General features: G+C 42.1%; 1 protein-coding gene across 11 annotated transcripts in view; it reads right to left on the reverse strand.

The window, feature by feature from the left end:
• auts2a (activator of transcription and developmental regulator AUTS2 a) overlaps positions 1 to 16,684 on the reverse strand; it is a 1,178,234-nt gene that overhangs the window by 89,401 nt on the left and 1,072,149 nt on the right. The gene's annotated exons all lie outside the window — the stretch shown is intronic.

Below are 16,684 nucleotides of genomic sequence, written 5' to 3' on the forward strand. Positions count from 1 at the left end.
ATATTGTCAATGCTGAGAATCAGCAGGCAGAGGAATCTTATTCTCAAATTGCTACTCAGGAGCTGCATACATGTTCGTTCAGAAAGAATTCTCATTTTGAAGATCACCACTGTAACTTATAAATTTGAAAGGTTGCTTGATGCTGAAATTATCCTCGATGGAACAAATAAGTAACAGGAAGTGAAACAGACTCTTCTATCTCAAGTGATTTGTGCAGACTTTTCCCACAAGGGAATTTAAATAGATGTTACAGCAAGTAATGTAAAAGTAACAGGACTGCAATCCAAAAAGTTTAAACATATCAAGGCCTTAATTTCTCTTTTATAGGGGAAAAAAACTCCGACTGCATTGAACTCCATGAAATAGGAGACTGGTGCCGTCATAAATTTTTTACGCTGGTGTTTCCAACTTGCCATAAAATGACAAAACAGATAGTGAATCGTATTGCATCCTCTACTGCAAATGCAACAGGAGTGCACCAGTTGGTCCACATTATTTAATATATTTTGTTGGAAGATGTTTTAAAGAATGGAAAATGTCACCTAATTATTTTTGAAGGGATAACCATTTTTTTAAAAACTGTTTTACTGGCTAACCCAAATTACAAACAGTGTTTTTATCTACACTTCTTTAAAAATGTGTGAAAATATAAAGAGGGTTTACCCTAAAAATACATATTCAGCAGCAGACATAGAGGAAAACCAAAACCTCCATAGCATTGAGCTTGGATTGGTCTGTAATTAAACATGACTGCGACTTAACGTAAACTGAGTGAAGGGTTAGGACAAGCATCTTCAATGGTGATTAATCTCCACAATACAGTGAGGAGGTCTGCCAGATCAAGTCACTTAACTTCTAACTAGTGGGCTTCTCAGTTATCAAATGCCTTGCCAATCGCATCCCACCAGGTCTGAAACTGCCAGCCAATTAGGAGGCCTGTCAAAGCTTGCAGATGGAGACCCAGGCTGCACAGCCATGGAGACTAGGGCAGTTGGGTTTTGGAAGGTGGGGATGAGGTTGTGGGGTGGGAGTGGGTGTTCATGGCTGAGAGAGTCGTGGGGTCTGAGGCAAGGGCTGGGGTTGAGCCACAGAATGTCATTTTCCAGCCTCACTCTGTTTTCCCAGTCGGCCTCAGATTGGGGCAAAGGAAAGTTCCCCCACCCTAAGCTGGCAGCCCTGGCTCCCTGTCCAGAAAGCAGCCACTGTTCTCACCTGTTAAGCTGGCAGTAGTCTGGCCAGTGACGGATTGAAGCCCTTAGAGTCACAGAGGTGTACAGCATGGAAACAGATTTTTAGGTCCAACACTTCCTGTGGCAGTTCATTCCATACAAGCAGCATCCTCTGCATGAAAAAGTTGGGCCTAACCTTTTAAATCTTTCCCCTCTCATTTTGGATTCCCCTACCCTGGGGAAAAGACCTTAAGCCGTTATTAATCAACCACTTAAGGGTCTTAATGGTTGAGGATCAAGGAAGATCATCTATGGACCTCCCACCCAGAAACTTATTTTTGAGATGGCAGAAAGGCGGGGGGGGGGGGGGGGGGGGGGGGGGGGGGAGCGGGGGCTGTGAATATCACTCCATTGTCGGCTCTTTCCTCCATCTTCCTTGCCTCTTCTAGGGAGGGGAAAGTCTCATCCTCAGCTTTGGAAAGGCTCATGCAGTTTGCTTGTAATCCTAATTGCTCATTGCTGTGTTAAATAAACAGCTAAATAAATTGAATGTGTGAATGGAAACGAAACCCCATTCTACTCTAGAGGAACAGATCTTCAATTGAGAGTGTAGGTCAGCTCAAAAAGGGTTTCATATACACACAGCAAGTGAGAGAAAGTGAAAGTTATCAAAAGGATGCCTTCTTAATGTATTGGAGCTGCATATTATCTATGACTTATTATCAAACGGCAAAAACTGATTTTTATGAACTTCATAGAACTCTAATAAATATAAAGGGAGGCAGTAGACCATTATCCCTGTGGTACTAACTGCCTATACAAACTCCCTGCCCACACATGGCCAGAATGTGAACTAATATTGTGATTTGATTGAAAATACCACCAATATTTCTCCCAAATGAAAATATTCCTCACAGACATCACAGCTCTAGTGTTCACACACATATAATAAAACACTTTAAACAAGCAATCTCTTGTGGCTAGGAGTTTGGCTCTTTTCCAGCTTCAGGCTCAGACATTCAATTCTCTTTTGCTTTTCAACACCTCATCCACAGGAATTTGCCAGACAAAATGTATTTGTTTGAATAACTGCTATGACCATACTATAATTTTAGTCTTTTGCGTCTCCCTAGTCTATTAAAATCAGGCATGAATCTAGGAAAAGTCACTGCTGAAGTCAAACTCAATTAAAATCCACCAGATTTTCAACGTGGCCGAATCCAAAAAAGTTCTACTTGACACATCCATCACTCTGTCAAAGAAATCGTGAACTAAAATGCATCTGAAGCATTCTCACCAGATATTTTGAAACTAATTCAAATATAACATCCATTGTTCATGAGATTACGTTCTTGAGAAAGGTTTAGCTACAATTTACCTACAAAGGATCTTACTCATTCTTGTACCAGTCCAGTCACCCAGTTGCATTACAATAAGGACCACTTCTTGTAAGGATTCCATTCTTATCTCTCTAAACTATCAAAACATATTTGGGCTGTCTAATTGCCCCTCAGTTCCAGTCAGAGGTCATTGATCACATCCACTCTATTCTCAATTCAACTCTGCGTGTCTCTTTTGGCGTGAATGGTAGTATCTCCACCTCTGGACCAGGAGGACCAGGTTCATCTGCTCTAGAGATATGCCATAACATGACTGAATTAGAATTAGAAGTAGGTTTATTGTCACATGTACTCAAGTACGCAAGTACAGGAGAATAGTGAAAAGTTTACAATGCTGCGCCAACTGGTGCCATCTTAGGTACAAAGTACCTAGACACAAAACAGAGAAAAGTTCATGACCTTACAGTTATTTGTGGTACAAGCTAGAAAAATAAGAAATAAAGTTAAAAAGATAAACATTAGTGTCTTTCTATAAAGGGCCTGCGGTAGATCAACATATGGGCCTTCCACATGACCTGGCCAGACTTGCAAGCTGGTGACAACTCGCAACAGTCCCCAATCCAACAACCGTCCCCGCTCCATTCCAGGCACGCTGGCTATCCTGCTGTGCTCAGGCTGATTGATCACAAAGTACCTAATATTCTGGAAATAACTTTGTCATCTTCAGCTTCAGATAGCATACTCAGGAAGCTCCAACAGTACCTCACGGTTTCCTTGGACACACTGATGGTCTCACTAACTTAATTCTTAGCAATGCCTCCCACTTTGACAGCAGCAGGGAGTTCTGGAGTACTCGTTGGTAGGGATTTTTGGTTTTGTCACTGGATAGTATGTAAAAAGAGCCATGATGACCATTAATTGCCGAAGTGCAAATCAAGACACAAGACGACGCTGAACTAGCTTTTATACGGGTTCAATAAATTATGATAAATATCACCTGTCCTTTCTGCCTTAATGCTACAATCATCTAATTGTTGTTGCACACTTTTGTGTAGACAATCTGCATAAAATCTTGAAGACATTGCACATGTTTTGACACTTTTTTTGTGATGTGGCATAATTATAACTTTCTGAAATCACAATACTGAATTATAATTTTAATTGTCTGATCTTTCATATAGTTTGCCATTCCATGTAATACATTCCTGTAATAACTTAGCTGGCCTGCACTGAGATTTTCATTGCTCTTTTTGCTCCAACAGTCAGGAAGGAATGCCTTCTCTCCTCTGCGTCATATAGTGAGACTTATAGAGGTGTGCTGAACTCAAATACAATGACAAACATATCTTGGCTTTCTTCATGACAGACCCAGGTCTAAATGTCTTTACCTGGGTTCATTAGATCAGCTGCACTGCGGTGCACTGTACGTAATGAGCACTGTGCATGGTTTTGGCACTAAACAGATTCTGCTCCCTTGCTTCGAACAAAAGACACAGAAGCACAACAAGAACATTTCCCAAAGAAATGTAGAAAACTATGCTTCCCTAAAGATTCAACATTATTACAAAGATTGTGTCATTCTCTCCAGATCAAAGTGAGAAATCGATGCATTCTCATGCCAGTGGGAAAATGTTACAATGCAATAAAATTCTCTACATGCTTCAGAAGGACATCTATTAGAATCTTGCTAGTGAATGGTTTTTTTTAAATTGACTGAAGAATTCTTTTACTAATGAATGCTTACATCATTGTGCAAGAAAATTATCTTTTTCTCTAATTACCTAAAGTAAATGCAAGAAAAATGAACCCCAAAAGAGAGTGAACTCTCTCAAATAAATTAATGTCACAATATGAGTAGAGGTTTTCGATGTCATTGATTCAAAACAAATCTTACAAAAAGGATTCTTGAACTTTTACATGCCAATTATTCCTGTTGATATCCATTTTAAGAACCATTGGCTCGTCAACCACAACCTACACCAGATTATCACATCAGTTTGTCCAAACATGGCTCGCAGCTTCCTTTCTGAAACTCAGCCATTTGCCTCCATGCTCACGCATAAAAGAGAACAGAAAAGGGAGAAAGTAGGAAAATGATCCTAAGCTGGATGATCAGCAGGCTCGAGGGGCTGAATAGCCTACACTAACTTCCGCTTTCTATGTTTCTCTGTTTCAATGCCCACATTAACCAACAGTTGACTGTGTCATTAACAAAACAAACAGTAAATAATTTCAACCAGAGAGGTATCAAGGTTAATTCAGATATTTTTCATTATGAAAATCTGGTCTTCTCAACATCTCTTCAAGTTTCCAAATAGACCAAAACGTGAGGCTTAAAACTCTAATCTGCATGTTAACGAATGAAAACTTCATTCCGACCTCAAAAGCTCATTTACATATAAGCTGTGACATTGGCCTGAAGTTGAGCATTGAGGAAGAAATCAAAAGATCCGTGAACAACAGAAGCATGTAACAGGAACGAACAGTAATGAAGACAGCCAGAGAAAGCAAAATTGAAGTTAATAAAGTAAACTGAATGAAATTTATAGGTTATTAAAGTTGTTTTATGGGCTTGTAATACATTAAACCAGTATATGAAACCTCTCTAAACATACCTGTTTTCAGCATGGCTATGTTCTATCCGAGTCAATCAGTTTAATAAATACAAATCTGAGTAATGAGATCTGTTACATGAGACTGAGTTACTCAGTTTGCAATTTGCTGCTATGGATCAGCCAAAAATACCCCCAAACGCTTTCATCAAGAGAGCAGCTGGTCCCTGCAGGCTTTCCCTACGAGAAAAGCAGCAACAATTTTGTACAAAACAGAATCTCTGGATTCCCATTCTTCAAAAGCTCACAGGATTCCTTTACTCACTAAAACTCCTTTCTGAAAGGGTTGGTCCAAAGTGATGAGAGCTCTCTCAAACGAACAATGTCACCACACATTACGTCAATGCTTAGGATCTCTTTTGAAACAAGTTATCCCTCTGAGCGCAGAAGGTGGCTTTTCAGCTATTTGTAACTGTGGCAGTTCTTTCATACAACAATTCAACACATCCTTACTCTCCACTGTCCCTCTCCAACACTATACTCCCATATTTTCCACCTGTATCAAATAATATTTATTCTTTTCCCTTACCGATTGCAATTAACTCTGTACTGAGCTTGAAGCAGGAGCTGTTCCAAAGACCACCTAACTTTATTGAGGATAAGACAATAAAAACTTGACCAAGATAACAAAGTGTGGAGCTGGATGAACACAGCAGGCCAAACAGCACCTCAGGAGCACAACAGCTGACGTTTCGGCCCTAGACCCTTCATCAGAGATGGGGATGGGGAGAGGGAACTGGAATAAATAGGGAGAGAGGGGGAGGTGGACCACTTAACCAGCCCAGCTCGTCCCCTCCCCCCACCGCATCCCAAAGCCATCCCAGCCTGTCTCTGCTTCCCTAACCTGTTCTTCCTCTCACCCATCCCTTCCTCCCACCTCAAGCCACACCTCCATTTCCTACCTACCACCTCATCCTGCCTCCTTGACCTGTCCGTCTTCCCTGGACTGACCTATCCCCTCCCTACCTCCCCACCTATACTCTCCTCTCTACCTATCTTGTTTTCTCTCCATCTTCAGTCCGCATCCCCCCCCTCCCTATTTATTCCAGTTCCCTCTCCCCATCCCCCTCTCTGATGAAGGGTCTAGGCCCGAAACTTCAGCTGTTGTGCTCCTGAGATGCTGCTTGGCCTGCTGTGTTCATTCAGCTCCACACTTTGTTATCTTGAATTCTCCAGCATCTGCCGTTCCCATTATCACAAAAACGTGATCATTTCATTTTGCTGAGTTTATATTCTGCGTTTTAGTTTATTTTCTGTTTTAAGATGGCACCAGAGATTGTTGACACTAAAGAACACTTTTCACTGTATTTCGAATTAATACATGTGACAACAATTAAATCAAATTAAATTGTACGAATAACATGGCACCTAAAACTGCAGCGTACTATTATTATAACTTAATTATTGCCTTGCATAAATTTACCATTATTGAGACGTACAGATACATGAATTGGAAAGATTTGGAGGGATAAGGGCCAGGAGCAGGCAGGTGGGACTAGATTAGTTTGGGATTACATTTGGCATTGACTGGTTGGACCGAAGGGTCTATTTTCGTGTGATGAGATCCCAAGGCATAGTTTTAAGTTGTTTCCTTCATTTATGAAACTCAAACACTTTTCTTTTTTTTCTCAGAAATAAATTAAATAACTGCAACTGTTGGAAATCTGAAACAAAACAGAAATTCTTGAAGGGTCACTGGACCCAAAACATGAACTCTGCTTTCTCTCCACAAGTGCTGCCAGACCTGCTGAATTTCTCCAGCAATTTCTGTTTTTGTTTCCAGCTTATATTCTTCTGGCTTCGTCTACCTACATCTCAACCTTAGGTTCATTTACCCTCTGTTTATTTAGAGCAGGCAGTGTCTTTCTCTTGACTATATGTCCCAGTCCTTGCTCAATCCCACCAAAAAACACAGTCTTCTACCTTCAAAAAAGTGCATCTGGTCCTTTTAAAAGCTCAGTGGATTCGAGCTCAAAATCTTTCCCCCTTTTTTTGCCTTGCAAGGAATCAACTGCGAGGAAGGGTACAGGTAGGTGGGGTTGGTAGCACTTGAAATACATTCAAAATGATTTGACAGCAGTTTAAATTCTGCTTCCTTGGTTTGGCTGAGTGCCACATTAAATCACAAGATAGCAAGGCAACCTGCCTCAAGTTTACAAAGTCAATATGCAATCTTGACTCTGTTTGGCAACACAGGGGATTGAGGCCCGAGGCCCGAGTATGGGTGGCGATGATGGGTTTGCCATCAGGTCAGCAGGTGGCAAAAGGAGCCACATGCATTCCTAAATTAATACTCCTTAGCTTCCTTGTGCATCCACAGCTGCAGGGTGCTCCCCTGGGACTTGCAAGGCCTTCCGCTAATCCTGGCTTTTCCAGTCTCTTCTAACCTCTCTGTCCAGAAAGACAATAAGTGGCATGTTAACAAGGCTCAACAGTTAAAATCAGATGGCAACAGGCTACTGCCACTCCTGCCCCAGAGTTAAAGTGAAGGTCACAGTTTCAGCAGTTCCACCACTCATTGCTTCTTCCTGCTGACTCTTATTCTGTGGGTTATATTTTTATGGTGATATGCGATATCCTCCACTCACCTTTTTTGCTAGCTGATGAAATTCTACACTCTGTCAAACTCACCACCACCTTTTCCTAACTCCTATTCACATTAATGTTGTGTTTATAACTCATTTGATCAAATTTTCATAACGTTCTATTCCATTCTCTTCAAAAAAAAATTTGCTTTTTTCCCCTCACTTTTCCAACCTACCTACCGACCTACTTGCCCGCTTTCCACCATTTCATTTCCCCCAAATAACCAACCCCACTGCCATTTATTACTAACTGTTAGCGGTGAATAGATTCTGTAACCATGATACATATCCATAAACCCTGAATGCTAGTCCTTACAGCCTCCACTTCCTCCATACATGCACCACCCTCTGTGTGAAAAAGTTGCCCCTTAGATCCCTGTTAAAACTTTCCCCTCTCACCTTAAATTAGCAAAGAAAAGTTTAATTGAAACAGGAATGGGGCTTGAAATGGAGAGAAGGCAGTGTTGGGGGGTACAAGAGACGTGGAGCTGGTGTGAAAAATAATTAAAAATCCAATTAGAAGTGCTAGGGTTGGGCAAGTATGTAAAAAAAAAAGAAACCATTGTAAAGCCAGTTTATTGCTAAAGAGAATTTTGGATAAGAACAGCATACTGGAGCCGATTAAGTAAAACATCAGACATATTGAAAAATTAGGCAAAATGGGAATAAACTTTAGAACTGTTCCAGGGATGAAAATGTGAAATAAATGGGAAAATAAATAACACTAATCTAAAGGAGAATTGAATGTTCAGCAATGGCATAGGGAAAGTGAGAAAAATAATGGTGAACGGCCAAGCGTAATAAACTAGCATACCACTAGACTGAAAGAACAGAAAAACTAAATTTTTAACAAATAGAACAAAACTCAGAGGCCACTGAAAAGAATTAGAAAGAAAAAAAATTGTTTACTTTTTCCTTTCGTTCAGCAAGACCCTGCTCTTCAGTTGGATTTCACTCCATTGTCTTTAGAAAGCAATCTGGAAGTGACTTCAGGCAGAACGTTTGGCGCTGTAAAGGCTGGGAATGGAAGTGGAAGGACCTTGGGAATAGCAATGCTGATCAGCATGATGGTGCCTCAATGCTGCCCGTAAGCCTTTGGCTTATGGAGTTGGTGGAGCATTCTAAGCAGTAGAGCTGTGAGGCAGGCAGCCAATTAGGCTCATTACAAACCTCACTGATCGGAATTGAAGGGCATTGAGTTGATTTTTCAGTTGGCCTCCAGTTTTCAGATTTCTAACAGTCAGGGGACTGAGCTCTCATGAGGGCTCGACCAATGCTTCCCAAAGTCTTTCCCACTGTGATTCTAATTCGTGGCCTGAAAATTGTTAGACCTCTAGTGAGATCTGAAAGAGCTAAAATCTCTTCTGTTTTAAAAATGCTCAGTTCTTCCCCAGCAGGGAGCTGGTTTCTGAATGGGAAAAGGCTAAATAAGGGAAAATTGAAAACTCATTTCGAAGGTCCCCAACATCTCCTTGGCTCTGCAACAGTCTAGGGCACAAGGTGAGATTTACTGTATGGCATTGTCTAAAGTTATTTCAAATATTACTCCCGGTCTTCCACACCACACACCCTCTGATGTAACCAACTGACTAGCTTATAAAGAATAAGTTGTGAACCATATATTGTTCAATGGATAACTGATTATTTTGGTCTGCCCTGGTCAAATTGTCTCCTGCCTTCGTACCGCACTTCACCTGAAACCCCACATACAGGAGAATAAGTATGCAGCAAGTGAATACAGAATATTAAACAGAGCTGAAGTATCACTCAGATGGTAACTGGTTTTGATAGGCTTTGCAACTCTTTCTAGGATATCTGGTTATCTGGTAAACACATGATATGCAAATAAGCCATTAGGGCCGCTCTTTTTAAGATGGCTACCTTTTCTTCCAGCCTTGTATCAAAACCGGTCACAGCTGATCGCGAGATAATGGGAACTGCAGATGCTGGAGAATCCAAGATACCAAATTGTGGAGCTGGATGAACACAGCAGGCCTAGCAGCATCTTAGGAGCACAAAAGCTGACGTTTCGGGCCTAGACCCTCTGAAGAAGGGTCTAGGCCCGAAACGTCAGCTTTTGTGCTCCAAAGATGCTGCTTGGCCTGCTGTGCTCATTCAGCTCCACACTTTGCCATCAGCTGATCTCAATCCTGCACCACAGGCAGAGTGTGGATCGAGGAAATCACTCACTATCAAAGCTTCACTTGTGTAAGTTGCCATTGGAATAACTGAGGTTCCTCAAATCCAACAAAGTGCCCCAAGTCAATTATTGGGAATACAAATATATTCGCTTGTTGGATTTTATTTACCAGCTCTCAAACCATAGCAAACCAAGTCAGGAGAAATGGGCATCTGCAACCATACCAGCAATCTTAAAGCTGTCATGTTCCCTAGAGTAGCAACTCACCAAGACACCTTTGCCAGCACCAAGAAAATAAAACTGGAAAGCACAATGCTGTAGATGCTGTGACTCTGAACTAAATGCAGAAAATGCTGAAAATACTCAGCAGGCCTGGTAAGAGATAACAAGGTGTAGAGCTGGATGAACACAGCAGGCCAAGTAGCATCAGAGGAGCAGGAAAGTTGACATTTTGGGCCTAGATCCTTCTTCAGAAATGCCTGGTAATACATGGACTTGAAACATGAAATATATTTCTCTTGCCACAGATGATCTGCTGAGTACTTAGAGCAGTTTCCGCTTTTAAAGCTACATGTTAAAACCACAATGTCACAAATCCAACTTCAATGGTAGCTTACACCCCAAGTGGTTATGATGAAAAAATCTTCTGAGTTCACAAAAATGCTCCTCATCCACCTTTTCAGTCAATGCATCAGGTGGGTTTTAGCGAGATCTCAATTGTTCAATAAGGGAGCTACTCTATTGGACCTCAGTTATTCATGAGGGGTTCCACGAGCCATTTTTCACAAGTGTACTTTCCAAAAGTGTCACACAATTATTCTGACCAAAACTCTTCCAACCATCATACCAAGGAACTGGCTGGAGTAAATTTCACAAATTGCATCAGCATCACTTGTTTCACTTAAAGTAAAGTAATTTCTTCTTGTTCATTTTATTTAAAAGAAATCATGTCATCAGTTCAAGTCTGTAAACAGAACTACTGTCAATGATTTCATTAACTGTGTTTGGATAGATTGCAAGAGAAAAATGATTGATTCTGACTGGGACAAATTTGCTGATTTCCATGCAATCACACAGAACGTCGGGTCTGAATTTAACCAGAAATTGGCAGTGTCAATTTTCACAAGTTTAATGAAGGATATCTCTCTGAGAACCCTTGTGGGTTTTCTCACTATTTTCTCTGAGACTCACCTCATTACCTATACGCATCTAACATCTTTTTGATGTTCCACTTGTCCTATCTACCCTCTCACCACAGAAATTCATACTTGCCACAACCGGGATATCCATGATTCCGCCACCTGAACATGTACAAAGCCTGGGTTTGAAAAAAATAATCAAATGTTGCTAGCTCGGAGTCACTGTACACCATCTATTTATGGGGCAGAGGGGGGGAGGTTGCAAAAAGAAATGCTTCCCAGGACAGACAAGTGGCATGTCTCTCACTTCATTCCAAATGCAAGTGCACATTCACACTGACCCCCATCAAAGTGCTGGTTGTGACCATCATACCAACTCCCCTGCCTGCCCCCCAACATTGTATTGAAGGGCAATGCTTAATAATCACTATTATTACCACTTTATATGCTCGGTTGCCCCCATTTACAATTCTTGCCAGTCTGCATCTCAACATGCTGCCTCCAATCACCAAACGGACTTCCCCAAATTCCCCACTGCAACAGTGGCCCTGTGTAATCCTCCTTCACTTTCATTACATTGACCCGCAGGACAGACAGGGGCTACCCCCTGATTTCAAAGGACAGCCTGACTGATGACTGGCCAGGCATGTGACTGGTCATACTGGACCTTCAGGACTGACTGTGGCTCACTACCTATTGTAAAAGGTAAAGGCATCCTGTCCCAAAACACCCTAAATAGCTGACTAACCACGTCCAAGACTCCAAGCAAATAATGTACTTGACAAATAGAGATTGCTTGAGAAACTCAGCAAGTCTGGCAGTACCTGCGGGGGTTAAAGCAGAGTCAATGTTTCGAGTAGAGTGATCCTACGTCAGAATGTCTGTCCTCGACTTTCTGTGCTGGGACCCACCTGACTGAAGGTTGTGTACCTTGGACTGGCGATTACTTCCCATTGACTATGAGAGATGGCCATTTGCTGCAGTGTATTTACTGTGTAAGCTGCCAAAACATGGTACAGGTGTGAGATTGACATAGTATGTTGCCACACAATTAAATGTCCACCCACTTGCCAACGTTACAAACTCCCTGGTATTGGACTGCAATAAGCAGCAAGGCAGAAGTCCTGCAAGTCTTTAAGCTCTGGTTGGAAAGTCAACGTGCAAAAAGGCGAGGCAAGGAAGAGATACTGTGAGCATCCAAGTCAGCACAAAGTGAGTGAATACCAACAGAGTGGCCGAGGAGACTTCAGAAGCAGCCTGGTCTAATCCATGACCCGGGTGCCTGTACCTGTGTGCATAGTGTCCTGGCTGAAACATTGCCACAAAATAGCACAAAAATACAACACAAAAGTGCACGACGGTTAATGTAAATGGATTGGAGATGTACCTTGGGGGTGCAGTAAGGCTGGTACATTTGGTGCCAACAGTCATGAACAATAGGGAGGTTGCGTGATGAGTTGAAGTGTGCCCAATGACATTTGGGATTGCTGCCTGAGATCAGGGTCCAAAAGGAGCAAGTTGTGAGCTGGACTTGCCAGGCACCCGCTCTGCCTTCCACATGTGGAATTGTCACTGTCTGGTTTCTATCCAATGGATGGCAGAATTGAAAATGCACAAAAATTGAGGTGCGACGAGACAATAAAACCATGCCGAGGCAGAAAAAAACAGATGCAAATACAACCCTTGTCTGTCAGATTTCATGTTGCCCCTCAAAACTTGTTTGGACAATCAAATTTAACATCAAGGATCTAATTTCTGCTGATCCCATCCTATTTTCCCAACAGACCCACGTATCAGAGGTTGGAAAGATTCTATCTGAACACCCTGAAACAGGTCGGTTGGCCCAACTAATCTATACCAACACTGGGTGGCTATTAGGATGAAGTAACCGAGGTGCTGAAAGAAGTTTCCGTTTTTCGAAGAGAAGCTTAAAAAAAAATTGGAAACAGCCTTTGTAACTTTTGTGTCATGTCAAACGTCATTGTATCCTCATTTTATATGCAATATAACCACCTTAGGATTTACAAGCCATGTTTACATTCTCCAACTGTTCCCACTCCATGTACAGTAAAGTACTTCAGTGCAAACACATTTTCAATTTCATAAGTGATACAAATGTGCTGGCACTATCCAAAGTGCAAAATCAGCTTAATTCTGCATGGTCTGACCTACTAAAATGAGCCAGAAAACAATTTGAGCTTTATTATAGACCATCTAATTAGCAGGATTTATTGAGGCTACTTAAAGTTGCTGTTTAAAAGAATATCATGGGGATTCCAACACTTAAGAACCCCATGATTATAAATAAATCAATGGTAAAAAGTAGATATCAGGTTTTACGATCTGGCTTTTAATCCAGTAAACCTTTAGCGTGTTGAACAACCAAGGCATGAAAAGTGCATTCAAATCAATCTGTGAAGTCTAACATAGCTTCAGAAACAGAGAATACTGGCAGACTAATAAGAGAGGAAATTGTGGTTTTCTAGTATAAAATGATGAAACTGTCTCTTTTCAGAGATCAAAAACTTACTCCGATTACAAACTGCAGTTCAGATTGAAAGGCGTCACATGTTTAACATCAGTGACATTTGTAAATGCCTTTCCTACTGAGAGGGTTTGCTCTCATCTTGAGAACTAGAAACAAAAAGTTTCCCTTTGCAGAGTGCTTTTTTTGAATGCAATTGACAGAGGAATCGATTCACCAAACTGCTGACTCGAAGAGGGCCCACATAAGCTGCAGAAATTTCAGCTTTAAATTCAAAACAGATAAAAACAAGGCACAATCAGGGAACATCCCAAAAGCACAAGATTCTGCTTGGTCTCAATCTAAATCAGCAATTGGATTTCAGCTCCACCCCGCAATAAAGAGTTTATTTTTTGATGCCTTTAAGGTTATCAAATTGGAATTTCAACTATCTTTACAGATCAATCAGCTTTGCAGAGCTCCACGTATTTCATGCTCCTTCAGACCAATATAGTCTGTTAAAGCGACTACAAATAGTCTGGGCAATGGTACCGTTCAAACATGTGCATTGTGAACTTTTAGATGCAAATGTCTGGACAATTACTGCAGCTGATCAGATCTATCTGTCGTGGTATCAGCTTAGAAAAAAAAATTCCCTCTTGTAGCGTCAATCTAATTCTTGCTCTTGCTTCTGAGGATGAAAGGAGCTTATGCTACAAATTTAGATGTAAATGCACGGCGTACTCACAGCAGCTGAACCCGGAACGCGGTGTGTTTCACGCCACGCACCACACTCACAAGAGAAGCCTATTCCTCTCCATTAACAATCAACTGTAGACTGAACGATCTGAAGCAAACATTCAAAAATCGAGAATCTTGTTCTGCGGACTTGAAGTCTTTATTCGATTTTCAAATGGGGCTCTCCGGGCATGAAATTCACAAGCTGTGTGCCTTCCTCCCACGTGGTGTCGGATAACACGCCGAAGAGTCCCCAGGCCGGTATCGGTTTAAAAGCTGATCTTCAGTTTTGTAAGGAGGTATGCACCATTGGCACGCTGTAGTCAACAGTTTGATCCGACACTATCAAATCAAGCTGCTTTAATCGAACTCATCCTCAACTGCCTGTGCTTTGGCTGTTGTTGCCCGAGGTGGGTTTCTTTTCCCCCCCTCCCCCGCAAAGAAACAGCGTGGACGGTACAGTCCTAGCTGAGCGAGAACACAAGGCTTCGGTGGGGATTAGAATTTCACGCAGTCATCAAGGAAGGAAGGGCCGTTCGCTAAAATAAAATGTCACTGGAGATGGCTGCAGTGTGCAAAGCTTCATGGACTGTGGGACGACAATCAACACTTCGAATGAGTGCTCGATTTGCAATGGGACCCAGTTCCTGGCCTGAATAGTACAGAGCTGTTTATTTTAACTGCACTAAGAACGGCAAACAGACAGCCTGTCTTGGAGTTCTGCAGACCCAACTGCGGCAATTTAATAGCCTCCAGACCTCAGTCAAGGATTCTGTTACCAATAAGAACAATACTGAGACTATACTCCATTTCCTCCAAAAGAGGTGTCTGGACACACATGCACACTTATGTCAGTCTAACTGGGATGATTTACACTTCCCTAGTGCGTGAGCTTAAATTAGACAGCTCCCTTCAAGCGCAACAGGGTCGATATTGCATTACAGTCACGGCAGAGCATCAACTTCCCTAATGCCTGTCCAGGGCAGTCTGTTTTTTTTTTGTCCTTTTAACGGAGATTACTAAAGTTTAACCACTTTTCTCTTTTGTTGCCATAACATGCCGTGGGGCGGGTGGGGGGCGTTAAAAGCTGCTCTCCCGACTTCATCATTACAAACGGCAGGTTGTTAATACAGCCCTTGGGTCAGGCTTAGTTTATCTTTACAAAGTTCAACAGGCAAAATATACAGTTCGTTCCCCCCCGCCCTCCCCCCACAAAAGGAAGGGACAACATTTCTTCAATAAATCAAGATGCTTGTTGTTGCCAGCTCCTGTCTCTGGTAAGCCATTCATTTCATTTTTCTTTCACAACGTTAAAACCGTGAGGTCAGGTATCAGCCCTACTGAGGTTTGGTTTCCACATGATAACTTTTCTTAATGGGATGGCCAGGGACAACTTGACTGTGAAACCAACGGTGCAGGAGCTGCTGGAATGTGTTTGCATTATGGCAAGCAGAACATCTGCCATAGTGGTAACTTCTCAGTTTCTGTTTCAGCTTTGAATGCAGAATATTCTTGAGGTGATGGGGATCTCCTTGGACACCTGGCGAGAGATCCATACTGACTCCTTTAGGTAGCAGCTTCCAAATCAACTGTCACCAAGTTACTAATACACCCTCTCTTGGGATCAAGAGCCCGCAGGCCAGTTCCCTAACCAGGTAAGAGATGTTAGCCAGAGGCCTGCAAAGCCATGGAGGGGAGTTGTCTGTCTTGTTGGAAGACCATCCAGCATCAGGGTGGGGATCAAGGAGTCAGGTTTGTGGAGGGAGGGTTTCTAGAATTCAGGATAATAGGGAGAGAGGGTGGAGTGTAAGAAGTAAGGGAAAGAGACTGGCTCTCAGTGGACAGATGTCCAGTTCCTCACTCGTGCACTGGTTGCCTTTGATGCAGGGTGTTCCCCCTTCCCTCCTCTGTCAGGCACACCGTATGTCAGGCCCACTTGTAGCTGGGTTAATCCCAGCAGAAGCAGGCTCAGACACTTGAGTGGGCTTTTGGGCTGCAGTTAGCAGCAGGACCGGAAGCTCAACCTTAACCTTCACACCTCCAGACAACTGAAGTGGATGCAAGAAGGTGATGTTGGACTCTGGCCCTTTCTTGTCCTCTGAAATGGCTTCGAAAGTCAAATAAAAAGAACTCACTACCACATTCTTATAGCTTATTAGAGTTATGCAATAAATGCTGGTCTTATCAGCGAAGCAAAGTTCCATGGACAACTAGAGAAGCGGAAGAAATTAGAACAATTAAAAGTAAAAATGAAAGCCGTACAGTTGCTATTGCCACCCAAACTGAAAACAGGACAAGGCAGTTGTGCGTGATATCATGACTCATGTTCTACTGCAATTCTATCCTCCCACCATTTCAGAGATGTTTAATGCGTTCATATGACATTCCTCTATCTCACATTTTAGTGCCACAGTCATTCCTTTTAAAGTAAACACCCACTAAAACAATGGACAGAGAAATATCAGACCAACATGTTAAATATTTTATCACCACTGGT

Source organism: Stegostoma tigrinum, chromosome 27, assembly GCF_030684315.1.
Source record: "Stegostoma tigrinum isolate sSteTig4 chromosome 27, sSteTig4.hap1, whole genome shotgun sequence".
Lineage (NCBI taxonomy): Eukaryota > Metazoa > Chordata > Chondrichthyes > Orectolobiformes > Stegostomatidae > Stegostoma > Stegostoma tigrinum.